Genomic DNA, 16,814 nt, shown 5'->3' with positions numbered 1-16,814 from the left:
AAATAAGTAGTGTAAGCAGTTTTGAAAAACGAACAATAGCTCATCTCTCTATTTATTTTATATAGCCTAACATTGCCTGCTGAATATATAGGCTAATGTTAATAACCCTTTGGTTAAAAGATTGAGGGAATATGTAAAGATCAAACATTAAAGATCAAAATTACAGCTACATAGCTATTTCAGTTATGACAAAAATAATATATATAAAACGAATTAATTTAAAGCTGAACTGAAACAGAAACCGGCGTTATAACTACCTCTCTAATTTGACACAAATCCAAATGTTTCAATATTCACGATTTGGAGGCTAAACTATATTTATTATTTGAACGCTTTTATTGTATAGCCTACAGACTACTTAAAATGAGCAGTATAACTTTTTATATATTTGGTTGAATAGGCTATGTTATTTTGACAGTTAACAGGCTGTGATGTCAAGTTACTAAAACTGATGTGTGTGCGCGTTAGGCGCCGACGCGTTCACTTGAATTTTCTTATAAAAGCGGAAACAACTTAAAATACTCAGACATTTATGGTCAAATAGCCTATATGTAACACCATTCGAATCTGCGAAGGGTTAAATAGGCCTATTATTTTTGTACACTCACAATAAAAACAAAACACTGCTCGTAAAATAAACAAAGAAATTTTCTGCCGTCTCGGTTTCCTTTCTGTGAACGTCTCAAAAATGAACCGACACTCATATTGTCGCATTTTTTTCCCCTTTCATTTTGGTAATATGTTAATTACTTAAGTGAAATAAATTTCGCGCATAGGCCTATTTATTCGTTTTATATAATTGAATCCTTTTTTCTCCGTTCACAGAAGCGCGGCAGGTGCGTGATGATGATGAATCCTCATGTTCTGTTGTTTATTCTGCTATTTGTACATGTAGGCTAAAACTAACCCCCTGGGATTTTTTTAATGATTCACAGACATTTATCATATATGCATACAGTAAATTTTCCCGCTGTTTAAGCCACGAATATTTACAAAATAAAATAATTACAAAGATAATAAAAGTTCTATGTTCAATATACAAGAGTTTTTTTTTTGCTGTTGTCCACTAAAGCAGCTGACGCAGAATCGCCAATTGCCGTTAAATCGAAATTGAAAGTAAAATGTTCAGGGCCATTTAATTCATTCAAAAGCGAAGGAAAGACAGAAAAAGTGAGGATAGCAAGTAAACTGTGACGTATAATAATGTTCACTGTGTTCATAAAAGTGTTTAATTTAAGAGATAAAATCTGCATGGCCATTTATAAGTAAGGAAAACTAACAAGGCCCCCGATGGTGATACCGTTATTAGGTGTTGCCACACAGTGGATAGCCTATTTTCTAATATGACTTCATAGTCTACTATATAGCCATGCAAGGAATGCGTCTGCTAAATGATTGAATTTAAATGTAGGCTATAAAATGTAAACAAAACATTAAAATAAGAAAAAAAATGAGTCCAGTAGCCACTGATCTATAGAGAATAGTCTATCATTATGTACTATAGCCTATTGATCGGTGGTAGTATCCCAAAGGATGTCATGCGCTTAACAGATGTAGAGGCATTTACATTTTACATTATAAAAAAAACAATGACAGCTTAAAAAAAAGACTTAATTAAATTTACTGTAGGGTTTTTAAACTTTTTTTTATCTGCCCTAGTGAAAAAAAAGTATACTAAGTATACTTGCAGCAAGACTAATTATTAGTATATTTCAAGTGTGTTAATGATTAGTTCATTTAAAGTGTGCTATTTTGAAACAACTAATTTTGTACTAAGTATATTTAAGTTGAAATTAAGTAGTATTAAAATACAACTAAGTATATTTAGTATAATTATGTGTACTAAATTGGAACAACTTCAAGTATACTTAGTACACTTTAAGTATATGTCTGTGTAGGGACTAATTGCATGCTTGATTAGTGATATTAAAGTGTACTTAATTTGTGTTATAAGTATACTTCATTTGTGTTAAAAGTATAATTTTTTGTTATAATATACTTTGCATTATAAGTATACTTTTATTTGTGTTATAAGTATACTTTATTTCTGTTATGAGTACACTTTGTGTTACAAGTACACTTTATTTGTGATTTAAGTACATTACAAAACAAAAGCAATATACACTGAATATATTATAGTATATACTGTATGCGCAGTACCTTTGGCTTATTCCAAATATTAAACATTACACACTTTGCAGTCAATAACTATACACTTTGCTATTACTTCTACTTTGTATAATATAGTCAACATTTGAAGCGGATCAAAACCTTTAATCAAAGTTGTCCTAACTTTTTTGATCCACTTCAAATGTTGACTACTGTACTTTGAATTACATAATCTCACACAATACAGTTGTGCTACTATTTAAATACAGTTTAACACATTTTCCCAAAGTTGAATGCATTTGTTTTCAAGGCCACTAAATTAAATAAAATATAAGAACATAATGAAGAGACATATTTCATTGACAAATCCAATAGTTTTTATTTAAACTTAGATTCAGCAAAACTTACCATGTTTTTCATTAAAAAAAAATATATATATATATATTGGACCATGGTGACCCTCTATACACAAATACAAATTACACATTATATTCCATTTTCTGATGAGCTTCTCATTGTGTCTGATGGCACAATGATGACCGCAGAGACTCGTGAAGAACAGCATCTGTTGACAGAATATACCAAAGATATAAGACAGCATGTTCAACTCTTTATTCACGTTTACAATAGTCTGTCTAAATCCTACATTGAACCAATACTATTTTTGAACAGTAAATGAGGATTAGCAGCAGGGAACTGTATCAGAATGGCATGTCGATATTGTTTTCGGTACATAGTCAAGCATAAAACACTTTATGAATTAATATCGTACAGAATACGGGCCGATTTGACCAATCATATGAATGTTTTGGTGCTGCATACAAACATGTGCCATAAACCACCACACACAAACTCAAAAAGGAGATATCAAGCCGAAATATCACTCTCCATTTGTTAAAGAAAATAAAATAAAGTTTGTTAACTGGTAGACTACAACTCACCTCCCAATAGCAGCACTTTTCTCCGGTTCTTTCAGGATCGCGTAGGCCATTAGATTAGCCGGTTGTCGTCGCCATCACGGTCAGCCTGCGATGTCACTTGATTGAACTGGTCAGAATTCCCAAGATTGAGCGCTATATTGCGCTTTCAGTGTTTTATTAAATAAATTATACATTGCGACATTATACTTCACCTGAGTGACTGAGCGAGGAGATTCAGACGACGACCGTGACGTCAGCAGCTGTGATTGGCCGAAGGCAGTGAGCAACAAAATCTGATTGGTCACAGACCAAGTTGAAGAGACATTTGAATTCCTATAAGTTTAACCACTCAACATATTTTTTCGCATTACTTGTGCTGCTGGTGTGTTGTTTAATATAGATTTGTGTGTACGATTGTAAAATGATTCTGCCAGTGTAAACTTAATTAAACATTTACACTTATTTGGAAATTCTATAGGCTACACTGCATATACTAAATGGGCTTGTAATGCATTCATACTGAAATAAATAGCACAAGTAATATAATGAATTCCAAGGATGAAGAAGTAAACTTAAAAAATATACTCAAATTTAACATTAGATACACTACAACTTCAGGATATTAAATAATGTATTTTTTAAATATACTTTCAGTGCATTGTTACAATGAACATTTTCAGCACACTGTTAAAATATACCTCAAATATATTTTTATAAAGTGCAAATAAATACACTTTTAAAAAATAAACTGAACTTACACTTCAAGTATATTTTTCTAAAATATATTTTTAGAAAATATACTAAAGTACAATTATTTTAAAGTGTGTTAAAAGTTGCATTGTGAAAATATGATACTAATATACTTTTTATATATTTAATGATAGTACATTTTTTGTTAGTATATTTGCAGTGTACTATAGAAAAAGCGAATATATTTAAAATACAATAAAGTATACTTTTTTTTCACTAGGGTGTGCAAACATATTTCTGTGAAATACGCGTTAGGTTGCACAGAAGAAAGCCGATTTATGACATCTACTTGTTGTGGGATGTGTCTTCAACGTGTTTAGTTTAGGACAGCTCAGTGTGTTTGTGTGAATGAGAGTGAGTGAGAGCGCGTGTCCGAGGCGCGCCCCTCCCCTCCTGTCTGATCCCCGCGAGCAGCGGAAGAGTGTGTGTGAGAGGGAGACGGTGACCGGTGCAGGTAGTTAGCTGTGTGCAGCGTATTTCAGTGCAGCCAGCAAAATAAAGCACCTAAATTCTTCGGCAAGACGGCCTCCTTGTTTTTTTTTATGCTACCATCGCACTAAGCAGCGTGAAGTTTAGGGAGTTAACCCCGGGAGGAGAACTTCCGGCCCTGGAGAAGACGGATCTCCCCTGTGTCTCCCAACCACAGTTAGGAAACAGAAACAGGAAAGGTTAACATACTGATATAGCGGCAGAGGACTATTATTTTGTTGAACGAACTGAAGATGACGTCACTGGCTCAGATTTGATTGACCAGTCGGCTGAAAGGGGCGTGTAATGACCGCCCACATGTGGAAAACGAGTTTTGAAGTCGTGTTTCCGTTTTCTATCCGTGACCCGAAAAAAACGAAAATCGAGTCAAAATCTCGTTTTTCCGTTTTTTTTTTAACAAACGAAAAAACGGGAAACGACCATTTTCTCGTTTCTGCGTATTTCATTTCAAATTGGAAAACAAACTATCAAAACGTACACGGACCGTGTATCTTTTGGTCATTCGTTTTTTGATTTAATAATGAAATCGGAAAATGAAAAACGGCACCTTTTTCGTTTTTTTCATTTTTTTCAAACAAAACGAAAAACAAGAATTCGGCTTGATTTTTCGTTTTTCGTTCAGGGGTAGAATATGAACAACAACTTGAATATTTGATCTCAACATGTGGGCGGGAATGAAACGCCCCTTTCCGCTGATTGGTCAACCAAACATTAAACTGTGCCGTCATCAGTTCTTCCGTTGTTCAGAGCAGCAGAATAATAATCCTTCGCTGCGATGGACTTAATGCATTTATTGCAACTATATAATCACTTTTAAATTTACATTTAATCTTAATCTCTATCTCTTGATCTTTATCTCTCAAACAGCCAGATAAGACGAATGACTTGAGACACAAATCGAGGCAGAGCCTATAGACAAGGCTTTCTTCTGTGTGTCCATAAAAACGCGTTTAGCTCAGAAATATTATAATCATTGTTAGTTTATCTCAGAAATAACAATTTACTTCGCACCTGCACTCACAACTACCTAATAGCCAACACCTTTGACACGCTGACTGTTTTATTATTGCTGACCACCATCGTAGATAATGTTCACAGCACATCTATTATAGTTCTATTATGATTTTTATTCAGTCAACAGATGGATATCATAATGTCATTATCTTGAATTTGACATAACGATTTTACGGTGAACTTGTTTGAGTTATATGAATAAAACCCTGAAATAAGACTTTGTACAATAAACCAGAGATGAAAGGTTTTCATATTTAATGCCATCTACCAGTGTCAGAAATTAACTTATATGGGACAAATTACTTTCAGGGGTATTATTTTTTTTACCGTTATATATTTCTTTCCTAAACTTATTAAATATGTATGCTATCTATAATGTTAAATTCTTAAATGTAGTCAAATAAATTAGAATAATATGACAGGCTGCTATCAGTTAAATCAGTATCAGTCAACTGCATGATGCTTTCAGAGCTACTTACAGTAAATACATGTACACATTAATTACAACTGTATAATATAATGAGATAAATATTTTAAGCAACATTTTTATTCCGAAATATGAAATGACAAGATTAAATAATAATTGGATTCTGAAAGTAATATCGCCACTAGGTGGCGGTAAGTCATTGTGTTAAAGAAGGAGTCATTTATTAATTTTTCGATTCGTTCAAAGTGCTGATTCATTCAGGAATAAAATCAAGTGGCTGTATTAATTATCTATATTAATTGGTCACTGAATATCGTCAATGGGTTGTTCAAAGACTCTTATTCATTCAGGAAAGAAACACTGTGTGCCTAATGCGAGTCAGTCGCACAACGGTTCTGTGACTTTATTTGCTTTGGAGGTTTAGTTTGCAGAGAAAATAACCATTCTGTATGCCATCTGTTAGCCGGCCAATACTTAATATTAATTAAATAATCTCAGCGTATTGCCTAAAACAAAAGTTATGACATCTGTGCAGGGTGCGATTTGTGAAAAAAAAACAGAGGGGGGGATGTTTTGAAAAGGTTTATTTATTTATTTATTTTTTAATTGTTAAAAACCGCAGTGGAGCTATATACTATTTTTGGCAGCTGTTACAGAAACATTTTTACAAAACATCTTCTGATTTAACCTTGAGATTTGAAGTATTAGATAGCTGAGATATTTGCACCACTACAATGACACTAATAATTCTTAATTTCTGATAGAAATGCAAAATCAATCAGCAGTAATTAATAGAATAACGAGACACAAACCTTTACATTCAATAGGGTTTTTTTATTTTTGATCACAGTGCATACACACTTACAAACTTTAAGTCCAAAAGTGAGCACATTTGGAGAAATGCACATTTACCTCATATTTCATTAGATAGAATAAGCCGGGCCGTACGCAGGGTTTCATAAACCGAGGTCAGAAAATGTAGTTTGCTAGGGGGGTACGGGGGCATGCTCCCCCGAAAATTTAGATTTCCCTGGTGTACATATGTTTAAGACGTTTTAAAGGGATAGTTCACCCAAAAATGAAAATTTGATGTTTATCTGCTTACCCCCAGAGCATCCAAGATGTAGGTGTGTTTGTTTCTTCAGTAGAACACAAATTATGATTTTTAACTGCAACCGCTGCCGTCTGTCAGTGGTATCATGCAAGTCAGCGGGAACTTGGACTATAAGAGTAAATAAAACACGGCAGTGACAACGGCAGTGATGTCTCGCTCTCATTGAAGTATATGCGCGAGACATCACTGCCGTTGTCAGAGCGCGATCAGACCAAACAAATCGAGTGATGAATGCAGTTGGACATAGTGGTGTATTAGAGGTAAAAATGATATAAATACTGTTCGGTTTCTCACACAAACCGATCGTTTCGTGTCTTAAGACATCAATGTGTCGTCACGAGCCGCAGGGTTTAATTTGGATTTGTCTGTCGTGTTTTATTTACTCTTATAGTCCAAGTTCCCGCTGACTTGCATTATACCACTGACAGACAGCAGCGGTTAAAAATCATCATTTGTGTTCTACTGAAGAAACAAACACACCTACATCTTGGATGCGCTGGGGGTAAGCAGATAAACATCAAATTTTCATTTTTGGGTGAACTATCCCTTTAAGGCCAACAAATTGGATGACAATTTAAAACCATGTCAACAAATACATGCATGCTCAGTTTTGAGGCAGCTTTAATCGCATGTTTGGTAATTTCATGACTTAGCTTACAACAGAACAACGACGGTCATTGCTCGTAGTTTCTTTTGCGCTTTATTTAAGCTATAATAAAGTAATTAAATGCAGCGCGCGCTGGCGCATTTGCGCACGCAATTCTTGAGTGCGTGCCGCTATCTCTGTGCTGTCGCTTGAGTCGCGCAGCGTTGCCACACAGATTTTGATAGGTGGTCAGCAATAATAAAACAGGCAGTGTGTAAAAGGTGTTGGCTATTAGGTAGTTGTGAGTGCAGATGCGAAGTAAATTGTTATTTCTGAGGTATGATGATTATAATAGCCTATTTCTGAGCTAAACACGCGTTTTTATGGACACACAGAAGAAAGCCTTGTCTATAGGCTCTGCCTCGATTTGTGTCTTAAGTCATTCGTCTTATCTGGCTGTTTGAGAGATAAAGATCAAGAGATAGAGATTAAGATTAAATGTAAATTTAAAAGTGATTTTATAGTTGCAATAAATGCATTAAGTCCATCGCAGCGAAGGACTATTATTCTGCTGCTCTGAACAGCGGAAGAACTGATGACGGCACAGTTTAATGTTTGGTTGACCAATCAGCGGAAAGGGGCGTTTCATTCCCGCCCACGTGTTGAGATCAAATATTCAAGTTGTTTATTCATTTTCTACCCTTGAACGAAAAACGAAAAATCAAGCCGAATTCTTGTTTTTCGTTTTGTTTGAAAAAAAAGAAAAACGAAAAAGGTGCAGTTTTTCATTTTCCGATTTCATTATTACATCAAAAAACGAATGACCAAAAGATACACGGACCCTTTACACTACTGTTAATCTCACGACCCAAAAGCATAGCCTGCCCTGAAATAAATTCAAATTACCCGCGGCGCTCGCCCTTCCATCACTGTACGGCTCTGGGGTGCGTTTCCCGAAAGCATCGTTGGTGAACTATGGTCGTAAGTCCCATTGAACTCTATTGGTAACGACGGAACTTACGACCATAGTTCGCTTTGGGAAACGCACCCCTTACCGGGAACTGTTGTGGGCGGGACTAACGGAAAAGTAATCGGCGGCGCGCGCGCGCACACACACACACACACACACACACACACACACACACACACACACACACACACACAAAAAGCTACGCATTTGCAGCTCGATTTGGAAAAACATAAAATGTACATATCAATAATAGATGTGTTCAGGAAATTTAGAGGAGAATAAGTCAAGGCCAATCAGCAGTTTCAAAATAAGCATATGTGCAAGTTGAGGTTAAAATATTACTAAAATAAACAATGCATAATATATAGAAGGCCTACACACCATATGTACCAATACTATAATTGAACCTTAAAAAACTAACTTTCAACTTTCATTATCTTAAATGGAAGAGGAAAAACATGTTGAATGGCTGTTGATTTCTGTAGTTATACATTTGTTCCCTTTTTTCTATTTTTACAGAAAAAAAATCTGTAAAATATTAAATCAACATTTTATGTAAATTTACAAATTTTTCTGTAAAAATACAGAACATTTCTTTTAAAAAACAGAAATTTAATGTAATACTAAAATACATGCAATTCCCTGTAAATTTAATAGTGGAAAATTAAATTACAGCAAATATCTGTAAAACAACATGCATTTCAGTGTATAATGACAAAACGGGAAAAATCTGTAAAAAAAATACAGACCATTACCTGTAGATTTACATTTATTTTTAACAGTGTATTCTGTGATTGTAATTGTAAATTCTGCCAGAAAAACGAGTAGTTGTTCTGTTGCAGCACCAGTAAATAATAGCATAAATTTCAATCATATTGGACTTACTTTGTACCACAACTGTTGAACTCGCGCACTGAAGAGATCCACTGGGACATGTTTTTACCGTTTGTCCCGCACAAGAACCCGTTATACTCTTGCACTCATAACAGCCGAGAGAGTGTCCTGTAGTAATAAAACAGAGAGAGATGCATCAGTGATCTGTTATTATTCTCAGTAACTTCACAAACATTATTTGTCTTTGTACCTGCAGTGAAAAGAATGAAGAGAAGAAAAACTGAGATTTGCAGATCCATCTTTGATCAGGAGGAGAATGAAATAACGTCTGTTTCAGTGCCCATTTTATAGCTTATCAAAAGGGGAGGGTCTTCATGAGAAAATGAAAGTGTAACAGAAATATACCCATTTCTTGAAACAGAAACTTAAGCTTACATAATTTACTTAATTTAATGGCAATTAAAGATCAAGGAAGGTTTAATAAGGAATTGCAATAAATGTATAGGTCTAACCAACATTCTTAAAGTGATAGCTCTCACAAAAATGAAAATTCTATCATCTTTTATTTCCCTCATGTCATTCAAATCCAGTATGTCTGGAACACAGAAGTGTTCAACAGAAGAAAGTAAATATCTGCTTGTGTTCTGCAGAAGAAAGAAAATTCTATTTAATTAGAAAGGCTTTAGGGATTAGGATTCAGTGAGGAGGATGGGAAGTTGAAACAGGAAGCAGTTAAATAATAGAATAATATCTAGTTAGTTGTATATGGCCAACACCTACACAGGAAATTTGAGCAACCTGTTTAAACAGAGCCAATAAGTTTCAATTTCACAGAAATCATGGATAATTCTGAAAGACAAAAATCTTGTCCTAGAACAAGAAACAACTTAAACACAGTATATTTTAAATATTTGTTTAATGGCATTTATGAATGAAGGCTATATCACTGATGTCTCTATGAAACTGATTTTTTTTTAAATGTTAATTATAGACACTGAACATTACAGTATAACTAAAAGCTATCAATTTTTTATTAGGCTTTAAAAAATAACTTTTAAGTAAACTTAAATCAATCTTCACATAAACCCATTATAATAAGTGTCATATTTACCTGTGGCCTTTCAACCTGTCTAACAGCACAGTAAAATCCCCAGAGTTAAATCAACTCTGCTCAGAGTATATATGGTCCCTCTTTAAATAGTGATAAAGTAACACTGAAACAGAGTTAATGTTAATCAGATAATTAAGCAATTACTTAAGTGATGATTGAATATTAATGATGAACACCTGCTCTTATGGCAAGCAGAATCACTGAAGAAAAGACAAACACAAGAACTACAACAGACATTTTTGTCCACGGTTTCCATGGAGGCCCCACATGGGTTAGCCCAGATGAACTGAACACTGTTCAGTGTGCACACTACAGGCTGTTAAATGTAACACAGAAACATGCTGGAGTTAATGAGATAACCCACACAGCAAAAGGACTCCGTGGCGGATCCACCGCGGAGGTATCGCGGCAGAGGTGGAAAGTCCAGGGCTCAGAGAGTAAAAGTCCTGCCATATTTGTATTCCACCCACTGAAGCATTAATGAGATAAATAAGTGATTAATTGAGTGATAATTGACCATTATTGAAGACACCTGATGATAACAAGCAGAATCACCAAAGGAGAAAATCACAATTTTTAAGACACCATCACAGAGGTCATGGTTTGCTTTAGTTGAGCTCTTGATCCTTGACTTTCTAATGTTAGAATTTATTTGGGCAGTTTTAACTGCATTAAAACCAACCAGACAAGCAAAGTTAAAAGATGATCAGGTGGTGTTGGTTATGTTTTCACATAATCATTATTTGATCTGAATCACTGAACTCATTTAGAGCCCAATCTCTGAGTTAGATTTACATTATTGATTACAGCAGCACTGTGATTATACTGCAGAAGATCCAGTTTTTTTTTTTTTTCAAAATAATTCAAAAGTTTCATCAAAAGTTGCTCTTAGAAAAAAAAAAAAATGCTCTCATTTAGACACACAGACATCAAGAATCAGCCTGTGAATCTCAACAGTGGTGAGAATAATAAAGCATGTTGCAATGCATTCTGGGTGCCACCAATCAAAATTCATCCATGGCTCCCATCATGCATTGCTGCATGAATAAATTATGAGCTGAATTGTCTTAGTAATTTTCTTTATTCTCACTATTTAAATTTTGCTGTTTTTATGTGACTTTTTAGTAGCTTGTTTTCTAATGTTCAGAGTTGATCTGTTGATCAGAATATGTTGCTTGTCACCGTTGTTGACATTGTTTTTGATCAGAACAACTTTTAAGAAATCCTTCATATTTTATTGATAAAGCTGATCTTCTGTTGTAGAATCACAGTGCTGCTGTAATCAATAATGTAAATCTAACTTGGGCTCTAAATGAGCTCAGAGATTCAGATCAAATAATGATTATGTGAAAACATCACCAACACCACCTGATCATCTTTTCTCTTTGTTTGTCTGGCTGTTACAACAGCCCAAACAAAATCTAATATTAAAAAGTGAAGGATCAAGAGCTCAACTAAAGCAAACCATGACCTCTGTGATGGTGTCTAAAAAAATTGTGATTTTCTCCTTTGGTGATTCTGCTCGTTATCATCAGGTGTCAATAATGGTCAATCATCACTCAATTAAACACTTATTTATCTCATTGACTTTAACAGCGCTTCAGCGGGTGGAAAAAAATATAGCAGGACTTTTACTTTCTGACCCATGGACTTTCTACCTCTGCCACGAACGGACCCGTATCGGAGTCCACTTGCGCGCACTGACGGATCTGTAACGAAGGCGGATCGCGGACCCCGCCTTGGCTCTGCGCTGCATCCGCTCCGCATCCGCGATTAAAACCTTACCTCCGCGGCGGGTCCGTTTGGGACCCGCAAATTGATACAACCGTTACAGTAAAGGCGCGTGCGCGTCCGCAGATCCGACATGGGTCCGCTCAGGATCCGCTGATTGACAGTAGAATTTATGGCGTCGTCCGGATGCGGACCTGATCCTCTGGGCGGCGCCAAAACGGATGTGACAGTCACGCGGGTTTGGCGACTTGAATGCGGATCCGCCTAGGAGTCCCTTGCTGTGTGGGGAGTGCCTCAGGGATGACGCATTTTTGTAGGCAAACTCCAGAAGCGAGTTAGCATTTTAGGACTTCCGATTCCAACGCCGTAAAGACTATGGATTTTTGAATGGGTTTTTGCTAAATCACTTGAAATAAGGTCTGTGGTTAACAAAGCCTCTAAATACTTTCACGTATTGATCTATGACATAAAACACACCAGTTATAACCCACTTGTGATTTTTTAAACTTTTACTGTGTCTTAAAATCGGCGGTTGCTAACAAATTGCTAAAAGGGACTACTTCCTTTGGCGGGGACTTTAGACGTCATCACTAAAAACTGGACATTTGGACAGCATTTCTCATGAAAAAGTGGATAAGTATTCATAACAGCACAGGGGTGTATTCCAGAAAGCAGGGTTAACTTACTGTCACATATACCCTGAACTCTCAGTTGATTAACCCAAACCTTGCTTACTCGAGGTATGCTGGTTCCAAAAATGCGTCCGGGAGTAAGTTCAGCAAACCCAGAGTATGTTCCCGGTTAACACACAAGACATTCTCAACAGAGCGACGAATCAATGATTCACCATGGAAACAGACGCTAAGAAAAAGCGCACCATTCTACTTCATACTTCTTCTTTTGTTTAATGGCGATTTACATAACCTACTTGGTGCACATCACCACCTATTGGTTGTGCAATAATTTGATAATTATTTAATAAGATATCACATATATGATATGTATTTTATTATAGAAATTATAGCATAGAAAATGTCCTGTTATAAAAGATAAAAAGCAGATCCATGTGTGAGATAACAATAAAATAAATTCATATATTAGAATTGAATAAACATTTATATATTGTATAATATAACATTGTGTATATAACTGTAACTATATAACTAATTTAAATACATTAATATAACCATATTAATAATATTACACGCATCTGAATACCTCTTAAGCTAACTAACCATTGAACATAACCTGCTCCTGCTACTTACATACCCTAAAAGTTACCTCTGTTTTTGGAACCGAAAGTTGAAGTTATCCGCTTACTTACTCTTAAACATACCCAGGTATGTTACATAACCTGCTTTCTGGAATACCCCCCAGAGCATAATTAACAAGCATGTTTATAAATACAGTTTGAGGAAGCTTGGTGGTGACGACGTTGATCCGCGACCATGGTGTGCTGTAGTCCGTTTATAGCCTACTGTTAGCCTTTTATATCTGACGACTTTATTTAGGCTTCAAAATCTATAAATGTTGTGTTAACTTGTAAAGATTATCTTGATAGACAAAACGTGTAAGTGTCATAACCCTTTGTTAAACACAGAGCTTATTTTCTGCGATTTTCCAAAAGTCTGGGAAAAATGCATAGGCTTTCAATCGAGGGAACCCGTGCGCCACTAACTTCCGGGTTGGCCTACAAAATCACGTCATCCCTGGGGTACTCTATTTTAAATGCTGACTTTTATCTATAAATAATTAATCTTGTTTTAAACTTCAGTTATTTTTAATTGAGTTTACACGCCCTGTGTTGTGTGATGTTGTTTACCGTCCACCTAAACACAATAAGAATTTTATCCAAGAGTTTTCTGAGTTTTTAGCTTATGTTGTTGCTAAATATGATCAACTTTTGATTTGTGGTGATTTTAACGTCCATGTTTGCTGTCCGTTTAATCAGCTGGCCACTGATTTTAAAGTAAACTTTTGTCATCTTTTGATTTCAATTAAAGGATTAGTTCACTTTCAAATTAAAATTTCCTGATAATTTGCTCACCCCCATGTCATCCAAGATGTTCATGTCTTTCTTTCTTCAGTCGAAAAGAAATTAAGGTTTTTGATGAAAACATTCCAGGATTTTTCTCCATATAGTGGACTTCAATGGAGCCCAAATGGTTGAAGGTCAAAATTACAGTTTACAGTGATCCCAGATGAGAAATAAGGGTCTTATCTAGAGAAACAATTGCTAATTTTCTAAAAAAAAAAAAAAAAACGTAATGTTTTAACAATACCTGATCTCTTCTGGAAGCTGGTTCCAGCTGCGGCTGGCGTAACAGCTAAAAGCAGACTCTCCCTGCTTTGAGTAAACCCTTGGTATTTCTAAGTGACTTGATCCTGATGATCTGAGTGATCTGTTAGGTTTATATTCTATGAGCATATCTGCAATGTATTGAGGTCCTAGGCCATTGAGTGATTTATAAACAAGTAACAGTACTTTAAAATCAATTCTAAATGCAACTGGAAGCCAGTGCAAGGACCTGAGGACTGGTGTGATGTGTTCATGTTTTCGGGTTCTGCTCAGAATCCTGGCAGCAGCGTTCTGTACGAGCTGCAGTTGTCTTATGGTCTTTTTGTGAAGACCAGTGAGGAGCCCATTACAATAATCCACCATGCTGGTGATGAAAGCATGCCACTGTAAAATGTAATTAGTTGAGTTTACTTAGAAAGCTTAATTAAACTGTTGAGTTTACATAAAAAACTTAAGGAAACCGATTGCCTTAAATTTAGCAAGCAAGTTAACTCATCATTTTGAATTGATAAAACTAGCTACCACACAGTACAGAGTACTTAGAAATCTTGAAGATTGGTAATTCAATTTTACAAATTGAGTACTTAGTTCAGTCATGTTAAAAATCTTGTTCACATTATGTAGAAACTGCCTTAAATTTCTCAAGCATTTTTTACTCAAAGTTGCAACAATGGACCATACATTTATTTGTATTTATTAAACTGGAGATACTGTTGAAAATAATAAAGTTTGATGTCGCCATCATGGTGGAAAGTGTTTGCTTTAGTTGGGCTCTTGACCTTGACTTCTAACATTAGTGTTTCTCTGGCTGTCGTAACTCAGTGTTTATAAGACACAGCTGTTATGGTGAAAAAAGCCAAAAGAAATACTGGGATTGATCTGTTGGATCGGTACTTATAATGTCATCATCAAAAATTTAATTCCAAGGTATGTACTTGATCAAAAGTGTGCTTTGTCACTATAAACAATTAAATATTTTATTGTTGAAACTAGATCAAGAGACTGAGCACAGTTGAGATCATATATTTTTAATATTATATTTGGCAAAAAACATTTTGGACTACTTTTAGACACACAGAGACATCAATAATCAGCTTATAAATCTCAACAACGGTGACATGCAATGCATGCTGGGAGCCATCATAGTATAAAACTCATCCATGGCTCCCAGCATGCATTGCAGCATGAAGCATATCACCGTTGTTGAGATTTATACACTGATTCTTGATGTCTCTGTGTGTCTATATAGTCCAAAATGTTTTTTGACTAACATATTAAAATATGATTTCAACAGTGCTCTGTGTCTTGGTATAGTTTCATTGATTATTAAAAGATACTTGTTTGTTTTTAATGGCAAACCACACTTTTGATCAAGTGTAAACCTCAGGATTAAATCTGTGGGTATTCAATGATAACGTCAAGAAAGATGCGATAGATCAACCCCAGTATTTCTCTTGGCTTTTTTCACCATAACAGCTGTGTCTTACAAACACTGAGTTATGACAGCCAGAGAAACACTAATGTTAAAAGTCAAGGTCAAGAGCCCAGCTAAAGCAAACACTTTCCACAGGGGGCAAAATAACTCTAAAATCTTTAAACCTTTATTACCTTCTGGGTTACTTCTGTGGGAATGAGACCTTTGTACCAGTCACACTGAGACATTTCAAATGATACCAAACATGTATAAAGTTGTATGATAACTGTTCACATTAAACCATATAGATTTTGGGTGAATTTCAGGTCATCTTTGCATGTAGAGAGAAGAGGGGGTAAAAGAAGGGAGATGTAGATTAAGGCATTGCTGAGGTGTGATCGACTCAGTGTGACTACGTCTCAAATGGGGATGCTAATTTTGCAAGAGAGAGTTCGAATGTTAATTTCCTTTGTTTTCTCAACGAGTAACCCTTTCTCAGTCCAGACAGTCCGGCATTAGTCTTACAGAACTGTCCTTCACAACTCCTCTGAGCTGTCTTTTGCAGTTCCTCTGAACTGACTGTCTTTTGCAGTTCCTCTGAACTGACTGACTTTTGCAGTTCCTCTGAACTGACTGTATTTTGCAGTTCCTCTGAACTGACTGACTTTTGCAGTTCCTCTGAACTGACTGACTTTTGCAGTTCCTCTGAACTGACTGACTTTTGCAGCTCCTCTGAACTGACTAACTTTTGCAGTTCCTCTGAACTGACTAACTTTTTCCCGGTTCACTGCTGAACCATCATATTTGGCTGTGGTGTGTGGGCTTTGAAGACTTCTCTCTATTATCCCTGAATCTTTACGTCCTATTATTCAAGCCCCACACGATTGGGCGCCATGTTGTATTTATTATCCCCCCCAACCTCCAACTAATCATACATACATTTCTACAATCCTTAACTTCATCAGAAGATTTTGTCTTACCAAGGATTGAGAGCGTTGAATGACAATCAGAGGTTTCAAGGTGGAGTCCTCACCAGCTCAGTCAGG

The 16,814-nt window shown here is 35.7% G+C and overlaps 1 protein-coding gene across 2 annotated transcripts in view; it reads right to left on the bottom strand.

Moving 5' to 3' along the window:
- Nucleotides 1-9,669, bottom strand: part of LOC125261152 (protein P200-like) — a 46,333-nt gene extending 36,664 nt beyond the window's left edge. For both annotated transcript variants that reach the window (XM_048179756.1, XM_048179757.1), the window contains exons 1-2: nt 9,464-9,669; nt 9,265-9,381 (exon numbers count right to left, since the gene is read on the bottom strand). The gene's annotated coding sequence lies outside the window, so the exon portion shown is untranslated. The remainder of the gene's footprint in view (nt 1-9,264; nt 9,382-9,463) is intronic.
- Nucleotides 9,670-16,814: the final 7,145 nt, after the last annotated feature.

The sequence above is a fragment of the Megalobrama amblycephala genome, unplaced genomic scaffold (assembly GCF_018812025.1).
Source record: "Megalobrama amblycephala isolate DHTTF-2021 unplaced genomic scaffold, ASM1881202v1 scaffold338, whole genome shotgun sequence".
NCBI classification, from domain to species: Eukaryota; Metazoa; Chordata; class Actinopteri; order Cypriniformes; family Xenocyprididae; genus Megalobrama; species Megalobrama amblycephala.
The sequence above is the reverse complement of the archived record's forward strand: the minus strand, read 5'-3'. Positions and strand labels throughout refer to the sequence as shown.